The sequence below is a fragment of the Anser cygnoides genome, chromosome 6 (genome assembly GCF_040182565.1).
Source record: "Anser cygnoides isolate HZ-2024a breed goose chromosome 6, Taihu_goose_T2T_genome, whole genome shotgun sequence".
Taxonomy (NCBI): Eukaryota; Metazoa; Chordata; class Aves; order Anseriformes; family Anatidae; genus Anser; species Anser cygnoides.
Window position 1 is genome coordinate 22,636,706 of NC_089878.1, and position 19,853 is coordinate 22,656,558.

At 34.9% G+C, this 19,853-nt stretch overlaps 1 protein-coding gene and 1 long non-coding RNA gene across 7 annotated transcripts in view; one reads left to right on the top strand and one right to left on the bottom strand.

The window, feature by feature from the left end:
- Positions 1–18,576, bottom strand: part of LOC125182493 (uncharacterized) — a 67,024-nt gene extending 48,448 nt beyond the window's left edge. Inside the window, exon 1 of the long non-coding RNA XR_007162408.2 lies at positions 18,302–18,576. This is a non-coding gene — a long non-coding RNA (uncharacterized lncRNA). The remainder of the gene's footprint in view (positions 1–18,301) is intronic.
- A 64-nt stretch (positions 18,577–18,640) lies between these two features.
- Positions 18,641–19,853, top strand: part of LOC106029948 (sodium channel protein type 1 subunit alpha) — a 98,161-nt gene continuing 96,948 nt past the window's right edge. For 5 of the 6 annotated variants that reach the window (XM_066999720.1, XM_066999718.1, XM_066999723.1 and 2 more), the window contains exon 1: positions 18,696–18,835. The gene's annotated coding sequence lies outside the window, so the exon portion shown is untranslated. Of the gene's footprint in view, positions 18,836–19,853 lie in introns of all 6 variants that reach the window. The other variant, XM_066999719.1, reaches the window with a different exon arrangement.

Below are 19,853 nucleotides of genomic sequence, written 5' to 3' on the forward strand. Positions count from 1 at the left end.
TTATAGCCTTTCTTGGAAATTACCTCTTCTTACCTAATCTTGCCACAAATAATTAGACAGATGTATGACTGCAGTGAGGTCCATAACTAATTGAGTCTCATAATCATTCAGGTTCAGCTTTATCTTATCTGGGAGCATTTATAATAGACAGCCAATTTGATACGTTTGGTATGTGGTAGTTGTACGAAATCCAGGATGGTATAAGAGGTCATCCATTCAGTGAATTTAATTTACTTTCAGGTTGACTTTCATCTTTTGGTTGCATCTTACTGTGTTATTTATCTCCTGACAATCTCTGAATGTTTAGTTACTAAAAAAAAAAAAAAAGCCTTAGGTTTTCTTTCTGCATTTTGGGCATGCATGAGAAATGATTAGTGAAGACTGCATAGAATCAGGAAATTAATACGATTTCCTCTTCAGGATTTACATAATTTGGAAGTGCGTCATGCATAAGTATATATCACAGACAGGTTTTCTAGGGATCAGAAGAGATTTTTTTTTTAAAGAGTTTTTATTCAATTAAAGATAATGCCTTTGAGTTCCAGAGATCTTTTATGGAGCTAAATGTCTCCATGACTTCTTTTTTTTTTTTTTTTTTAAACAAAAGACGTTGTATACACATTTGTTATGATGCAGTTTGTTTTTACATTTCTCCACTAATTGTTCTTACGGTATTTATAATCAAAATTGGGGAGCCGTATTTGCTTAATCACATCTTAATGTCTGCCAGAATTTACAATATTATGAAGACAATGTTCAGTGAGGGTTACTTTTATTTATTTATTTATTTTTACCATCTTGCCACCCCACCTCTAATGGTTGGGGGTTTTTATTGCTTTTCACTGTCTCAATTTACCAAGCTGAGTTGTACCACTAGGAAGTACATTGTACCTAAGCTATATGTACGGATGCCCAGATAGTGAGTTTTTAAGTCAACTCAATAGAGATGTATTTTGCTTCATTTTGTCCTTTTGCTCTATGATGAGGAGCCGTTTGGTTTCTTCCTTTAACTGAAGAATTGAAATGGCAGTCTGTAAGCAGATCTATATAGTGGCCACTACCATCTAAATCCAACTAGAAAAGTAACATATATACTATCTTACATTTGTTAGCAAGGCAGAAATTGTCCCTCCTTCAAAATTCCCCTCAATCATTAAATTTAACAAATTCAGCTTTTTGTAGCAATAAACCTTTTGATAAAGAACATGCAGAAATCTACTTTGAATAATCATAATTTCTGATATTCGTATCTTAGCCATGCATCTGAATGTATGCATGAGTCTAATATGAATCTAATGATATGCATCTAATAATTACATATGCCCCTTAAACCAATAAGAGAATAAAAATATAAAAATAATGTAAATAATATAAAATATAAAAATATAACATTTTAAAGTATTAAAATATAAATATAAACATGTTAAAAATAAATGTAATATAAAATATAAAAATATATATTCTGAGCTTTAAAGGATTTAATCAAAGCAATACTCCCCTACAAATTAATAGAATCATCCTCCCTCATCTTTCAGCTCTCTGCCAAGATTTCTGAGTATGGCAAAGAATTAGACTGAAGGCTTTAAAATTAGATCTCCTGTCTCTCCACAAATGCTAATTAAATAAAAAAGAAAAAAAAAACAACTCATTTTCAATGCTATAATCAGTAAATGTATCAAGGCTTTGGTGGCTAAAACGGAGAGAGAGTGGAATAATTCTGCAGCATGTCTGCCAAGCAGGGGGTTAAACTTCTGAAGCAGGCAGCCAGCATGCTCTGCAGTAGTTTGCAGGTGTAGTTAGGACAGCAGCCTTTTGTGGTTGGAGCTCTCAGAAACCCAGTGATTTTGCTGACGCCTTTTAAGGGAATATTGAGAAATTCAATAAACTCCTGGTTCCTTAGAGGCTTCTGAGCAAAAATGAACAGTATGAAATCCAGAGGCATGAACTGGCTAAAAAGATGTCTTCTGCACTATACAGATTCAGAAAAGTGTCTGTTATTGTAATAAATAATAAAAAACTGCTAGTGTTATTGCGTATGTTTGTAGGAACAGAGAATGGTATTAACTTTTTAGCTTTTGTGGGTTTTGTTCCAAGTGCAGAATGTAAACTGATCTAATAATGAATTTCAACTTTAAAAAAATGCTAATTTTGTTCACTGTGGCAATATTTTGGGGAACCAAGGGAGCACAACAGAAACAGAATAGTGTCTGTGAATTTATTTCAAGTTGAATTTTTGATATATGCTTATTGCATTTTTATTATTTTTTTTAGGTTAAAATTGATGGACTGAAGCGCCATCGAGTGAATTGCTAATGTATTGTGACCTGTGGAATAGCCAAGAATAGTAGGAAAAAACTGCAGGCTGATGGCCGGTGACACATGTGAAGTCATTACTACAGTGGTGTTTGTTGCATGACTTTTAAGCCAGGTGCTAACCTCTCAGTATATAAACGAAGCAGTCAGAAGGTACTTTGAGCTTTATTTTATCAACAATTAAAAAAGCAAATCAACTCTAGGGGAGTTCATTTCTATCTGCCATATGGTGACAGAGCCAGGCAGGGTTCAGAAAGCCTAAAAGCCAAAGACTGTGGTAGAGAAAAGGACCTGTTCTTTGGACAGGGCAGCTACTGAAGGGTAGCAAGCAGTGTAAGATTTTTCCTAAAAGCCTTGGTGTCTAGATAAGTACCTTAAACACCTGGTGGCATAGTTAGACCTAAAAGTATTTGTGCTATACCATGCCTGAACCCAGAGCCTTCAGAATACACACATGCGGGAGTAGGTCTGCAGGAGTTTGTTTCAGTCAGATTGATGTGATTTACTGCCTCAATACCAGCCCTGTGCCATTTGTTCTCAAAGCAAAAGCAGATGGGTGCCTTTACAGACTGCTATCCTCCTACCCCTGGTTTTTGTTTCGTTTTGTTTGGTTTGTTTTTTGGTGTGTGTGGTGTGGTTTTTTTTTTTCTTCTCCATTATTTGGATACAGAGAGACTTTGATTTTGGCAGGTGTAACGGAGATAAGCCTGATTTGCTGCTGCTGAACTAATTGCAAAGTAACTGATGCAGAGGAGAACCTGTTTTTCTGTGGAATGCGGTACACATCATGAAGAAACTCCTCATGTTCCCTAGGCCCACCACCCAAAGAATTACTGGTAAGTACAACACTGAATGAAGTTGCCTTCTGCTTTTTTCAGGATCTCTTTATAAAGCATCTAGTACCAGTATTTTTAATGGGAAATTCAAGAAGAATAATTAGATATTACCTAAGAATGTTGCCAGTTCTCTACCACTTGTAGTATAACACTGTGTCTCAGCATTTCAGAAAATGGCAAGACATCCTAATTAAAAATTGTGGGGCTAAAATGCAAATAACTTACTTTTAGCTCATATATTAAGAAAACTTATTATGGTACACAAACAGATGTCTGGCAAATAGTGGTTCCTCTAATCTTAAAATTTTGCGGTATTTTTGGTTTTATTATTAACCACCAAAATTATCCACTAAAAAAACTTTATTTATTGGAGTAGTGTCATTCCAATGGAAAATAAATAAAGGAGGTTACTTAATTCTGGTGGTTGATGATAAGATACAAGCCCTGTTTCTGCTTTACAATATGAAGACAGCAGTCCAGATCTCTCTAGGATTTTAGTGATTGTGAGCAGTTACCATTTGATGGCTGTTTAGCACCCTATGTGAAATGCATTAGTGATTTTTGGGGCAACGTAAACAAGCCTGCATTGCTGCTCTGCCTGTTCTCTATATAAATAGCCAGGAGAATTCTCCAGAGATGTTAGTCTGGCACTTCTCACAAGCTTTGCATTTACTTACTATTTATTATTAATTGTTAAGTGCTTCCACCACACTTGATACTGTGAAAAGTAGAAAGATACAGTCCCTGCCCTGAGCAGCTTACTTTAGAAGATGAGCAAAACCAACTTATTCTTCTTCTGTGCAACAAATACTGTTTTCTTTGTGTTTTGTTCAAGTTCCCTAAAACTCTGATAATATGGGCTTCAAGGCAGGTTATATAACATTGCTTTACTGACTTTCAGATTACCCAGTTCAGAGAAAAAAAAAAAACTATCAAACCATACTTGCCTATATGCATTGTGACAGGTTTTACTGTTCTGAACAATTGGTCCCAGCTACTCTCATTTCTTATTCGAGGTTTGAAACCATTTTTGAAAGCTATCAAATTACATGTTAAACTCCCCCAGAAGAGAAAGAACAAACCTCTGGGTGGGAAGACAAGCCGGAGTCATCAGATACTAAATAGCAGGAAAGGCATGATACTAACTGGAAAAGTCTCTGACTAGTCTGTGTTCCCTTCTCCATAAGGGAAAAGGTTTTGTGATTTTCCTGGGAATAAAAAATAAATAAATTAATTAATTAATAGGTTAAGCAAAGGTGGCATTTGCTTGAAAAAAAAAGGAAGTATGTACACTATATACACCATATTTTGTAACTAGAATGCATATGATTTTATTTTTTATAAATTCTCCTCTGTATTAAGGATTAGTACAAGACACATTTGGTATTTTGTGCCTTCAGTTATGTTTGTTCAGTCCCATTTATTTCAGAGTCCCAAAAATAGTCACCAGTTTTTGGAAGGCTTCATAACTAGTAACAAAGTGCTAAATGTTAAAGTGTGGGTGAATGAGGGGGAATTTTGTAACTAAAATGAAAAGATAAAATGGAAGGAAACAAATAACAGGAGATAGGAAAAGGGTGACCTGAAGCATGCACAGAAAGAGATAAATAAAAATATTTGGGAAAAAAGGAGAGGTAGAAGAAAAAATGTGATCCAATCATGACAAGCATAAAGCATCTCTATAATATTTTCTGCATTCTGTGTGCTTTACTTGTATTAGGCTGGTCTATGAATGAGTTGGTTGCTTTAATTGGACGAGCAGTTATAATGGAAAAAAAAAAAAAGTGGGGATTGGAAGCAGTTAGTCTGTGGGCTTCTGACTGGAGGACTGTTAAGGTACCAGGTCAGAATAGATGAGTGAGTGGACTCCTGGCTCAGCTGTTTAATGCTGGCCCACCAAAGCTAGTGCCTGGAGCTCATTAGGACTACAGGAGCACTGCCTGCAAAAATGGTAGACTGTCTTCTAAGAGGGGTGGTAGGTGTTTGGAGCTATTCAATTTCCTGTTCAATATAAAGAAACCTAGGGCATCTTCAGGTAATAAGCTTTAGCTAAACAGATACTCTATATAGACTGTTCTGAATCTTTTCCCTGTTGATACCTGCTTGTTTCTGTTAAATCAGAGTTACCTCGTCACCATCCACTCATGAAATTCTCAACTAGAAGATCTGCAGGTGCCAGCCTTAGCTGGAAACAAGTACTAAGAATTCAGAAAAACTGGTGGGATAGCTTGCTATCGCTTTTTAGGTTAGGATACAACCAGACACTCTTCACTAGCATTACAACCCATCCATAAAATTAAGAACCTTTCATATAGAAGTATTCAAGTCAGTATTCAATATCAGTAGTCTATTCTAAATAATCTAAAACCATCACAAATATCAACATACAGTTTGCAATAAGTGTGGCCCAAAGGGATCTTGACAAACTCATATTTGTTTTAAAGAACAGGCTGAGAGGAATACCAAGCTGACCCAAGTACAGCTTCTCTCAAAATGTGGCTAATGGGAGGTGATCAACTGATGAAAAAGGCCAACTGAACTCTGAAAGTGCATTAGAACAGGCCACAGAAGCAAATAACAGGTAGAGGATCAATATTTCAGACACTTATCAGTAAATTCAAGCAAAACTAACTTAGACACTAAATACTAAAGACAGCTTCAATGTAATGACACAAACACAGATAATTGAAAGTATTCTTTGTGTTTGAAGCTCTTGACTATGTGGTCAATTCTAAAATTAAGCATTCTGGATAGCATCTGAACACTATAAATGGAGAGCGAGGGGAATTAATCTTTAGTTCTAACCATTTAGACAGCACTGAAAGGCAATCAACAGCTACAGAATGCTGGCAAAAATAGTTCTGAATTCTTTAGTGACAATATGTAAAATTAGGCCCAGGCTTAGTTCCAACAAACAGATTTTTTTTTTTTTTTTTTTTTTAATTTCCACAGATATATATATTGCACAATGGTTGGAGAAAATAACTTTGGGCACGATGCTCTACCAACAAATTACTTTGTATTTGCTGACTGAGATTTTAAGTAACGATAGGCTAAAATCTTCTGAAACTTCATTTGTTTGGATTTTCAAATTAGAGGGATATACAATGCTTCAATCTTCCTGAAAACAGAAATATTAGATACTAGACACATTTGAAAAAATAAGAGGTTGTTATTGCAAAACAGCACAGCATGCATATATACTTTCCATTAGAGACTCTTCTGTACAGAAGCACGCACATGCACAAAATTTCTGTCTCTGATCAGTTCTTATTTCTCATGATCAAACAAGTTCCCATTCCCAGCCTATCTCCTATACTGTCTTATCTGGTATGGCTTAGACTGGTTTTATCTCCATATCATTTGGGTACAAGCAGCAAGAGATAAGGTAGTAGGAATGCTTCCTCTGTTCCTGTATTTCTACCTTACAGCATCTGCAGGGAAAACAGGCATTGCAAGCCTGAACTACAACATGTAGGCATACACAACGGAGAAATACCTGTCTAGATGCAATACCTGTCACATTATATATATATATATATATGTGTGTGTGTGTGTGTATGTATATATATAGGCTTTGAAAATATTATTTGATAATGCCTTGGGTTTTTTGTTTGTTTTATGGTTGGCTTTTTTTTTTTTTAAGTATAATTTCTCCAGTTTGAAATTTCTGCTTGTGGTAGGTGTCCATTTCTTCTGGTTAAAAGAATTGTTAATGTAAGCAAAGAAGCATATTTCATTTTGCTTTCTCTGCCAAATTTTAAAACAAAACAAAACACACCATAATATAAAAATAATGTTTGCAATCACTTTATATTTTAGGATGTAAATGCAATCTAATTTCAGCAGTAAAAGCAGTGAAGTAGGCAGCTTCACATGGGTGCATACTAGGAATACCTTAAGAAGCATTTAACATTTCAGTAGCAAAAACTTTGAACCACAGATGAAAACTGAGCCACAGCAATAGAGGAAAAAGTCATACATAGTTTTATGCGTTTTTTTTCCAATAATAAGCTCAGGAATTTTAGTTTACCAAAACCAATAAAACTCTAAGATTTAGATATTAATAAAAACAAAATCATATTTTTCTACTGTATTATATATTGCATTTTATTCAGCTATTTATTCTATTTTTTATTTTTATTATTTAGGGAGGAAAACTAATTCTCCCCACCTGAAAGTGTTTCAATGAGCAAGATCATGTTCTAGATGAAAGGTTTTATTATCTTTTTTTAAAATCATTAGTTTTCTTTCACAAAATTAATCATTTGTTCTACAGTTTACTTACAGGATTTTGGTCAAAAATTATCTAAGTCAGCTTTAGTAATTATTTTTCTTGTTATTACAAGCTTAAGATCCTTTGGGAGACTGTCACATTATATGTCTATATTTATTTCAACTCCCCGTTGTTTCTTTTCAATAAGAAGCTAAGATCAATAGCTCTTGGCCTGCAATAGCTATGCAGAGCTCTTTGTCTCTGCAGGCAAGAAATCTCAACCTATATAAACAATGAATTCTCATCACCACAAAAAATGCAGAAAATGCTCTATTCTCCATTTATCCCGAGATTGTGTGAGCAATCTTTCCCTAATACTGATATATTCATAGCAGTTAGACTGCAAAGATATTTGGAAATAGGAAAGATATATTCTGGGGAAAATGCTGAAGGAATCTTGGAAATGTTCCATAAGCTTAATGTATTCTAGTGACTCTTCCTAGTCAAGGAAAATCGTGATTCTGGGACTTCAGGATTCTGTTGGATATAAAGTATGAAAAGCAAGGTAGACAGGCATTTGAATTAATGTAAGCATTACCAATGCATCCTAAATAGCTGGAACTGTACTTTTCAGTGTGATGCCATTTAGGAAAGACCACCTTTTATACTGCTCTTGAGTTGTTTCACGAGTTTCACGCGTTTTTGTGGCGCCCTCTGGTTGTGTTTTGGATGTTAAGAGATTCAAAAAATGCTGCTGTTCTGCATCTCCTGGGAGGCACCAAAACCAGCCAACCAACCCCTCATTCCAATTATAATTTTATTGCACTGAAAAGCAAATCACAAAAATGAATTTTCTTTCAGACACTTCATCTGCTGCTTATGATGGCAATGTCCAGAACATTAGCTTTCAAGGGTTTATAATAGGACCAGAACAATATATTTGCATAGTTTTTACCAAAGTAAGACCAGAAGAGAACTTTTCCATTCAAAAAAAATCTTTGCAATTAAAATTTTAAAAGATTTGAAACATTAACAGAATCATTAATACAATTTGGAGAGTAGAGGATCCTTCAGCTCCAAAGTCAGGAGTCACATCTCAGTCATTTCTGACTTGCATAGGCCTGCTGCTTCTCCTTGTTTTCATTTTCAAATCTCAATTAAAAGATTGCTAAAAATACAGAAAATGCTTTCCTACTATTGACATTTTAAGAAACTGTCATGTTTCACTTAAGGCAGTTATGCTGTTCCTACTGGGGTGGCATGCAGTGAGCACAGGCACTCATGTGACTCACAGAAGGTTTCCTCTATAAATATATGCCCAAATGATACCAAAAATAAAGTCTGTGATTCCCAAAGACATTTGTGAGGATTTTCAGTGTGGTTCAAAAGTAAATGTACACTAACAGTAATCATTGTGAATGTTAAGGGCAGATTACATTTTACCGGAATAGCAGAATACAGTTAAGCAACACATCCTTAACCAAATGAGAAGAAAAGGAGAGCAATAGTAAATAATTTTATCTTTGGTATTCTGGATGCTGAATGTTGACATATCAGGTATGGACTCCATTTTATGACTGTATATCAAAAGCTGAAATAAAGAAGATTAAGCACTGAAGGCTTGAAGAACAATAGTATTATTCATTAATTATAGCAAGCCTCAGAAATTGTGACATTTGGAACTGCCAATGGAGGACCACCGATCTTACTCCAAATTTATAAACTTTAAAAATCACATTTGAAAGAACTATTGATCAGTTACATGCATGTCAATTCTAGGTAAAATACTGAAGCATTTTGGACTTGAGCAAGAAAAAATGTTTAGAGGCTAAAGCTGTAACTACAGTAATCAGCATAAAGATAAATCTTGTCAAATTATTCTTTTTTGACTAGATCATAGATCTGTTTAAACAGGAAAATGTAGAAGCATAGTTGTTGTTGTTGTTTTAAGGCTCTAAGTATTACCTTGTAAAGCACTTACTTTATTTGAAAATAATAGAGAATATATTAGGTGGGCTAAGCCTGGACTGATAAATTTTAAATATTAGTAATGAGGAGATGTAATTAAGTGGTATGTCTAAGAAGGATCCCCCTATGAATAAGTTCTTGATTTGGTTTATTTAGTACTTTTGTCAGTTATATAAACAATGCTGTAATGTTTTTAGTGGTAAAGTTTATAGATGACATGAAAAAAGAACAAGGTCAACAAGGTTGCTATTTCAGAGCAAGCTGGGTAGTCTGCTTTAACAACTTAAGTTAACCACTACGTTTGTGTATAGCCAAATGTAAGATACAACAATTGGGACTTCAGAAAACAGAATAGAAAATTTCATTTTCAAATGGAAAAAAAAAAAAAAGAATAAATGAAATATTCAAAAGACAAAAATGGCCTTAAAGTAAATGGTCTGGGAAAGAAGGCTGATGTGATCCTGTGATGAACAGAATGGGAAACAGTGAGTGGAAGCAGGGACATGAGGATGGTATCAGGCATCTCATCAGGTCTCTTCAGAATATTCTGCATTTTGTTCAAGAAACATTTTGGAGTTCTAACATTTTATGGGGGAGCCACAAAAATGTTTTGAGGTACTGGCAATGAGATTTATCCAGGATTAAGGAATTAAAATTATGAATTTGCTGAAGAGAAAATTAAAAAGCCCATATGACTGCTGGAGAATATATTATGCTGGGACTTCTCAGCATGTCTGTCAACGAAGTAATATAACATAACAACCAGCAGTTCATAGTAGATAAATTCACCTTGTAAAATGCAATTTATTGTAAATAAATTTTGGAACAGCTTAACACAAAAGGATATACCACTGATCTGGGCCTTTTAATTCACATTCAAAGCAAACAAGGTTTAGGCTGTTCAGTTCCACTTTGAAATTTGTTAGCTTAGCAATTTTTCTATTCATTTCAACTTAAAAGAATATTTTCTTACGACTAATATGGACAGTTCTGTTTTAAGATGACTGTAATCAAATTGTGTCCCTTAGAGGTCATAAAAGAACTTCTCCCTGATGCTCAGATTAGTCAGCTGTATTCTATTTATTCCTTTTGTTCTGAATTCCTTTGAGGCAATATAAATTTGCCACTGGGTTTTAGTTTTTGGAATGCACATGTAGTCTGAAGGAATAGTGGGAATTAGCCAGCTGTACCTTGCTCATGAAATCAGCTTTAAAGTGATTGTCAGGCTTGGGGCTGCAGCTCAGCAGATAAAAGTTTTCAAGGGCATTTTCCATCCTATCCTGCAGCACAGGACATCTTGATGCCTTTCACCTAGCAATCACTTGCCCTTGGAGGCACTGGCAACATTTCTTTTGCTTCTACTCTGTACCGTGTCACCCAGTTATTTCATCTCCTCCTGATTTCAGTCAAAAGAAATAAATCCATGGTTTCAGTAGAGGAGTAACTGGGCTAAATCTAGTGGAGTGAAGCTCAGACTAAGCATTCTAGCCTGTGAGGACTGCAGTTCTATGAAACAATGCTGCTTTTATATTTTCCACCTTTTATTTTGCTTAAAATAATTTAACTATCTGAAAGTAGCTGAAAGTGAGTGAAATCATGAGGAATTAGCATTAATTTCTATGTTCCTATTGAAAATACTTAAGATTATCTCTTGGTAATGGCAGATTTAAACACATTGTTCCAGTTCCAGACTGGGCTTACTCTACTCTTGCAGATTGAGTGACACAAGGAGAGGGGAGAAGGAAAACGTCTATAGACCCTTACAACCAGTATCAGAGTAACCCTGCTTAGGCAAGCAGCTACTGCATAGTTAGCATCCTCACGGAAGTCCTATGTTAAAGGGGGGGGGGGGGGGGGGGCAAAAAAAAAAAAAGGCTTGATCCTGGTCTCTGAGTATTGGAGGAGGTTTGCAGAAAATTTAGTGGGAAACCCACTGTTTCCAGAAAGACGGTAAATCAAAATAGAAATCCTGGAGGAAGGTTTGAGACCACAGAGCTGTGGTTATAGGCAGAGAGTTCTATTAACTTTTCTATTTAAGTATACCACAGGAATCATCGCATCTCTTGTGGGAGAGAGCTCAAACTCCTTCCCAAGTGACTCCATTTAGACTTGGAGCTTTTAGCTGGCTTCAGTCAGTTCTTCTGAGGTAAGAGAGCAGATAGGTTTGCATTGCTTTACTTCCACCTTTAGACACAAGGAGACCAAAATTTGTGTTTTGGGAGAAAACGACTCAAAACTGATGTAAATTGAGATACTGATTTTCAGGAGGAACATGGTCTCTGACAAGGCTGTAAGAGGCATCCTAGTACTGCAGTGTGGAGGATGAAGAGGAGAAACTTGTTTTCTCAAGGTCACGTTACCACAGGTTCCAATAACAATTAAAAAAAAAAAGTTGAAGAACTAAATATGCAATAAAGAATTTTGTTTTATTAAAGTGTCATAAATAATAGAAATTGCTGAATTCAGATGAGGTGATCTGGAAAAAATAGGAAAAGTATTTTCCCTCGCTGACCTCCAGTTAGTGGTTTGAGTATAGCGATAGCTGAATCTTGAAGAGCCACTCAGTAGGAAGTGGCTGAGGAAAGGGGAATTTCTGCAAAAGATTTTTGTGAGATCTCATTGTTTGAGGGAGTGTTGAATCAATCCAAAAGAGACAAACATAAAATTCTAATATTGTTAAAACACACAGCTATTTATGTACTGCTTTGGTCAATTTGTTGTTAATTTTATTTTTAGTCTGCCTGACAGCAAACCAAACAGTGGCTCACAAGGACATTCAGTTTACTTTTAAACAAGAGGGAATGAAAAAGAGACAGCTGTGTCAAAAAGATGAGCAAGATAAGCAAAATAATTTATCTGTCCAAAAATAACACAGTTATATGACTCTTTGTCCTGTAAGATTCAAAATACTATTGATGATTTAACAATTATTATGTTGTTATTAGTTCAGCATTTACTTAAATAGAGGTATTATTCAGGTAACACAGGTTTAAAAAAGAAGGCATTATAGGAGTTACTGAATTTTCTTTAGATTAAACAGAGTTGAAATCCTTCTTAAAGCTTATACGTAGTGCTCGTAAGCACAAGACGTGGCCATTTAAGCTGTAAGTGAAATGTGTACACAAGCCTGACTCTATAAAGAGTGTTGTCAAGGAAATATCTTGCTATATAAATAAATAATACGATGCATATAGGTCAGCCAAGGACTGACCTCAGAACCTGGGCTTTGCAGGGTATAACTAACAGCACCCTAAATCCTCCTGCTCTGGAAGGCCTTCTCACGACTTACAAAGAAGATTTGGAATATCTGGCATGTTGGATCACTATCTCTAGGTATGGAAGCAGGTTTCATGTTTAGGCAAAAGGTATTGACCTGAAAGACTTGTCTCATTCTTACTAGTCTTTTTCTCTGGGTTGATGGAGAAGAACTAAAGACAGAGTCGTGATCTGACCTAGAGACCTGTACATCATCTGCATTTAATCCGCTGGATAAAACGGCTGAACAGTAACCATAGTTTGCATGTCCAAAGTTTGGATGTGGAATATATATCCTGAAAAGCTCTGATTACTGCTCAGTAAGTCCTCTATTGAAAATAGCTGCAGATGCCAGAGACACAGGCTTTTTAAGGCAATTTTGAGCTCTTATAGATTGAGCTATGTTCAATTAACTATCAGTCTCCTGGGATTAAAAGAAAGAAATCAAAGAGAATCTGTCATCTACTGGAAGCATCCAAATGATGGATATAGGAGGAACAGAATCCAGGAGTAGGAACATCATCTTTAGTGGGGAACATATACATATTTTGAAAGCACGTGACTAGTCACCCACACCTTTTCTAGCTTATTAACTACAGTTAATAAGCAGATTTCTAAAATCTCAGGCAAAGTAGAACACAAAAAGTATCACTTTTCTATAAAGAACCAGATATGAATTCTACTCTTTTTTTCTAGAACTATAAGTATTTCTAAGAACTGAAAAGAGATTAAAACCTAACACAGGCCTAAATATAGTTTGCTTGACAGGCCTAGGTTCCATGTCAGCTGAAGAACTTGAAAAATAAGCTACTTGGATTCAGAATGACATTGATCTTTCTGTGTCTTTTGTAGTTTGCATGTTGCTAGAGGGTATGACCAGTCTTGTGAACCAGTTCATGTAGTAGGTCTTTCAAGATTTTGTGTTGGGCAGTTCTGTGTCTGTGCTGAATCAATATCACAAATGATGCATGCTGAGGGCTATTTAGGATGTTTTCTGAAAAAAAAAAAAAGCCTTATTGCTATTTGTGCTAATGTTACATTTATTATGCTGAACCACAAATTTGATTTGCTTGACATTGTTCTTAGGCACCAACTCGGCTTGGAGTTCAAAGTACCAATGCTACAATTTATAAAAAAAGTTTTTTGTGGATGACTTACAACTTTTAGTCTCCAAAACGACACATGTATTATTACTTACTATTCAGCTCACAGGGACTAGTTTAGGGAGTTTTATTAGAAAACAAAACAAAATAAACAAACAAAACATAACAAAATATGCAAAACAGCAGAGTTTTTTTTTTTTTTTTGTGAATTAAGTACAAAAACAGTGGCATTGGAAATCAGTGTATATATACTTTCAGGGGTATAATAAGCAGCCCTATAAATCTTACCAAAATGTGGGAAAGAAATTTAAAAGGCTATCATACCTAGTTTTATTTGCAGAGGAAAAGATGCCAAAGAGAAGTCAAAGAACAATGTGTGACCATTAAGATTACTGTCACCTTGACCTACTCAATGTTAACAGAACTGAATTTTAGAACTTTTTTTTAAATTATTATTTGGTTTATATTTTATTCAGTTATATTTTAGGATTACATATAATGTTAAATATCTGAAACTGCATGTATGTAGAAAATTATATTATTGGTGATACCTATTTGAAGAATTTGCACTGAATATGGGGATTCAGTTTTCACCAATCAATGCCAGAATACTCAAGCATTTGGAGGAAAATCAGGGATCTTTTTGTAAATATGTAGAATACTAAACAAACAGAATAGTCCAGAAAGGAGACTTGAAAACATTGACACATTTCATATTTAAAACATAGAAGTTAATATGTCTGGAAATATTAGTACTTTTTAAAATACTTTGTAATATAGTTTCAAGAATGGTAAGTAAATATTATTCAAGAATAATATTTAGAATTGTACTTCTGCCTATTCAGATATTGGTTCTAGTCAGACACTCCACGAATTTTAGTCAGGTAAAGGAAAAGAAACTTCCTTTTTGACTAGACTGCCAATGATCGTTATTGTGATATGACTGGATCAAATCATAAAAAAGTATATGCAAAGTAGATTTAGCATGCTGTTTAATGGTCTTGACCTGTTAGGTACTATTCAAAGAAACAAATTAAAAGCTTTTGCGACCTAGTTCAAAAAAAGGAGAAGTGCATTTATTGTTTTTTTCTAACTGAAGTAGCACATACATTAAAATGTCCAATGTTATCAGAGAGACTGGGATAATGGACTCATTGTATATGGAAAAAACAGTCTATTGATAAGTGTACACGAGATCAGGTCTAAATACACAGTTTCATTATGGTATTGGGTTTTTTGAAAACTGTGATCCACTGTTTACACATTTCAGCTTGAATCACTTGTGAAAGTTGTTCAGAAACACAAGGGAGAAATTATTTTGAGAAAAGAAAGCAAGGTCAGTGAAGGATAGAGGTGGTGGTGGAGAACCAAAAAACTGCACCTCAAGATATTGTAGAAGTCTCTCCAGTCAGTGTTACTGGAGCATTTTAATGTTTTACCAAATCCCAAAGGGAATCTATCTTAGTATGAGCAAACCTCAAGTAATGATTTATTTATGCACCAAGCATCTTAAAAGCAAGGTGTCTAAAAAAAAATCATCCTGTTTACTCAAGGTTGTTGGCAGGAATAATGTCTGTGAGATACTGCTTCCCTCATTTCAGCATGGAATAGAACCCTGTTGAAGTAAACTCAGCCAGTAAGGATAATGTTAGAGATGAGCATTGTAACTTCTGACAAATTTTACATGAAAGGAAAATTCCTGAATTTGTTTCGTAAGCTTACAGTATTCTGTGATACTAGCAGTATCTTTTTAAGACGTGTTATAGCTGAACAGTCGAGATTGTTTTGTACTTAGTACTCACATGTTAAACTCTCAAACATTTATTTATATTTTTATCTCTGCTCTTGCGTGATAGGCAATCTAATCCATTCTTTTCCAGTCTAACCATTGTGTCCTACAATCATTTGTATCCTTTTGCAGAATACAATTTAAAAAATATTTTTTTTCCTTTTAAACTGTTCTTATTTACTTTGACAGAAATCTTTCTGCTACTGGGACACTAGAATAATGCAGTTTGGAGACTGATAAAAAAGACTTATTTTCTTGCCGCTGTCAAGCATTACACTCTACCACTCACATCATCAGTGCAGCTGGCTCAGAAACAGCTGTTCATTAACAGCCCTATATGAAAGCAGTTATTTTATCAATTTGTATTAAGATATTCTTGACTTGCCAGCAGAAGATCAGGCCAAGTTAATCCAGAGCAAAAATGCTTGTAAGAACTATCATAAAGCAGGAAGTTTTGTAGCCCGATAGCAGAACAACTTAGCTAAATCCTGAGTGAGGTAAATGATTTTTACACTCCAGACAGAAACTATGGGTTGAAGGTATATTCTGAATGATAATAATTTAATGTTTACAAGTGATTACTATGTATTTTACTTATCCTTGTTATGAAGAAGTATGATGAAGCTAAGTAATTGTTCTGCAATTAGATATATAGGTTGTAGGCAAGATCATAGAAAATAAGTCTGGAAAAGCTTTATCTAGTACATCATTTTGCCAGAGATGGAATCAGCTGTATCAAACTTGTCTAACAGATATTTGCTTAAACTGGAACATCAAACAAACTGCGTATTGTTTTTGTAATGCTGACAGTCAAGTTTGCTAGTCTGTTCATTCAGATAGCATGATAGCATTTTCTGTTCAAGTCCTGTGCTTTGGGTTTGTTTACCTATAATTTATTCCATAAAATTTATTTCTTTTTCTACCTGATGCAGTCAACTTTTGATTTTCTGTAGGCAGATTACTGGGTTGATATCTTAACTATGCCATGGCTGTGGAGGCATCTGAGCTGTCTTTTGTAGAGTAGTGTGGCTGCTTTTTAGTTCTGAGTGCCATGATCAACAGAATCACCAAGCTTTTGCACTTCAAGGAAGCCCTCATTGTATGTTCCCATAGCCTAATACAGGTCTTGATATTTTGATCTCTTGATTAACCTGGGCCCAATGTGTAAACAGTTTTCTTGTTTTTCTAGCACTCTTTTTTTAACAAATGCAACACTAAAAGTAAAGGCTTTTGAATTTATAAAAGGTTTTAATAGGTAACCCTCAGAAGTCAATACTAATGCATGAAAGAATAAATGCACCAAAGTATTTTTGATATTATTTGCTGATGTGGTTAGATAAAAAGTTACTGATTTCAAATAGAACGATTGTTTAAAAAATCACTCTGAAATGATATGTCCCTTGCTTTTCTTTTTGTTTGTTTCCAAATAATAATTTAGCTGCACAGTTAGTATATTGAGTTATTAGTGATCTATCTTTACTGATCTTCCTTTTTTTTTTTTTTTTTGACATTCTCAAGAAAGCAGAGAAAATCATATTCCACAATGGACTAATGAAAGATATATGTCAATAAAAAAAAAGTTTAACTTGATCACATTTGGTGGAAAAGCCCATAGTATGCTTATTTAGAAAAGAGAAATTATAATTAAAATAGATCTTTTTTAATTGTTTTTTTTTTATTCCTTTCACCTTCACCTTGCTTTTCCCATTTCAGATGAAATCATGTGTTTACCCTGCTAATGGCATAACTGTGTGTAATAGTCCCTGTACCTAAACTAACTTCTGTAAATTCCAGCCAGTGTTCCCAATCTTATAATTTTCAGGCAGGAATAATTTTGTATGGGTGCTTTGTGATATTACAACTTTTGCTGAGTTCAGCAATCTGTCTTTTGATGTTGCCACAATGTTGTTGCTGAGTTCCTTTCTCCAGCATTTAATGAAGCCCATAGCAAGTTTCAGAGCTGTATGGAAAATTATGTCCATTATTTAATCCATTCACCCCAATCAACATCTACTTTAAAAAAGAAGGCGCATCAAATTTGCTTTCATAAATACTGTTTCATGGAAAGTACTTTCATAAAATGGCATTAAGTATTATTAAGTCATACTTTCTTTTATTCTGCAGGTGATATATTTGTTGTCAACACCATACTGATCTGTGATTTTAAAAATTTGCATCCAGTTGCAATTACTTTTGATCATGCCTAATAAAACTATTTCAAATATAACTAGAAAACATAAGATGTACTATCCTAGTGAAACCTTTCCCTCTTTTATGAGGACAAACTCTACCACTAAAGCTATTCATTCAACAATAATTTGTATATGCATTATTAGTGTTTAAGGCTCTTTACTTACTACTAAGATATTCAAATAAAATATGAAATACAAGTTATAAGCAATGATTTTCATTAATATAAAGCTGCTTTTTCTAAACAACAAGGTTGTGTAAGTTTCTAACTGCTGGCTAAGCCTGGATACTTTTTTCTCCTCTTGTGCCCACCACAGAGGAAGTATTAATATGTTTCAAACAATAATAAACTAGAAAATATCCCAGGACTTCTCCCTGGAAAATATATAAAATAACTGTAAACATCTTCATAATCAGGAATGTATCTTACCCATCATTTTCTTGAACATATCAAAATCTCTATAGAGTAAGCAGTTTAACCTCTGTAACACCAGGTGAAACAGATATCAAATGGCTGTTTCCCCAGAAACAACTTACTTGCATGCAGTAAGATTTATGTAAGGGAACAGCACTTCCCATTGGAAATTTATCCTAGTACTTTATCTTATAACAATGCTTTTCTTTTACTCACCACAATGAGTAATATACAGACAAATGTATGCAGCAGCAGTCTGTCTCTCCTCTCTCCTTTCTTATTTTTCCTTGCTGTTGCTCTCTTATTAGCTGTAGCTATGCAGTCCTGTAGACAGTGTGAAAGGAGCTCTGCTACCTTGATAGTAAGTACAGATGCAGCTTTTGCACTTGCTCTCTGCCTCACGTTTGTAACACCCTCAGTCCTTCCGGTCATTCATTCCAGGGGAGGAATGACACCAGCATTTCTGAGCTCTTCTTGTGTTTTCTTCCAGAGCACTCGGGGAAAGCAGACTTCGTGATCTCCATGCTAACTACCAGCCTGCCTGCTGCCAGTTCTCCCTACTTCTGCCAGTGATGACATTCAGCTTGCTCCTCCACACAGGATACAGCACTGATTCCTCATTATGTAAGGCAGTCTAGGTCAAGTGTAGGAGAGACACTGCTGGCCCGAGCAAGCTAGTGGATTGCTCTCTCAGCTTCATGCTTCATGGGGTCTGGAAACTGGATCCTGATCTTTGCTACATCTTCTTGGGTAAATGTTTTTGCATGATTTAAATGGTTACTGTGCTATTTTTCTATGCAGATAGCTGTCAGCCATGCTGTGAATTGCAGAGAGAATTTGTTAGGTGAAACCAGCTCTGTCAGCATGATTGAATTATCAGAGTAGTAGCTCTTCTAAGCATCTCAGCTTTAAGAAAATTTACAAATAAATAAATCATAAATTGGGTTTGTTTAACAAACATCTTTTCTAGCCATATGGGGATTATTGTTGATTTCACTGATTAAGCAGTGAATGAAAGCCATTTGCTTAAAGGTGGTGTTTGGAACCATTATTGGATATAGCTATTAGCTCTGAGAGCTTTACTGCAGTTCTTGGCTATTGCATTGTTTTACACTTTAAAATAAAAATATGCTTTTTATTAAACAAAATGGAAAAAAATGCATTAAAATTTCTTGCACTCTTTGGTTATTTTTGAATGTAGCAGTTAAATCCAGGATTCTATTTCCTATTTACTGCATTAATGCATGAACCTATATGCTTCTGAAATGCATAAGACAAATACTGCAGATAAAATTACATCAAGTGACTGCTCTGCAGAATGCCAGAATAGTATGTTAGCTAGATTTATGTTAGAGGGTAGCTTTTTTACATGTACCATATAGAATTCAAAGATCTATATATATTTACATGTAGTTGAATACTAGTCTGTAGTGAAAGACAGATTTTTTTCAGACGGATTATACATACAGAGCATTGTCGGGTGCTGGAACGTGTGATTATACTGGAATGCAGCAGAAGAGGCCCTGGAAAGTAACAGCATAGCACTGATACTGCAGTATTATGTAGGGAATTTCAACAAGGATAGCTTGCTTGCTAAGGACACTTAGAATCAAATACATTCAAAAATATTTTTGATGTATTTGAAAGAGTAATTAGAAAATTCATGGTTTTGTACAGTACCTTGGACAGCAACTTTTTTCCTCCCCTAGTACTGCAGAGGCTTCTTCATGGCAGTTGGGACCTTGTAAAAATTAAACTCTACAAATGT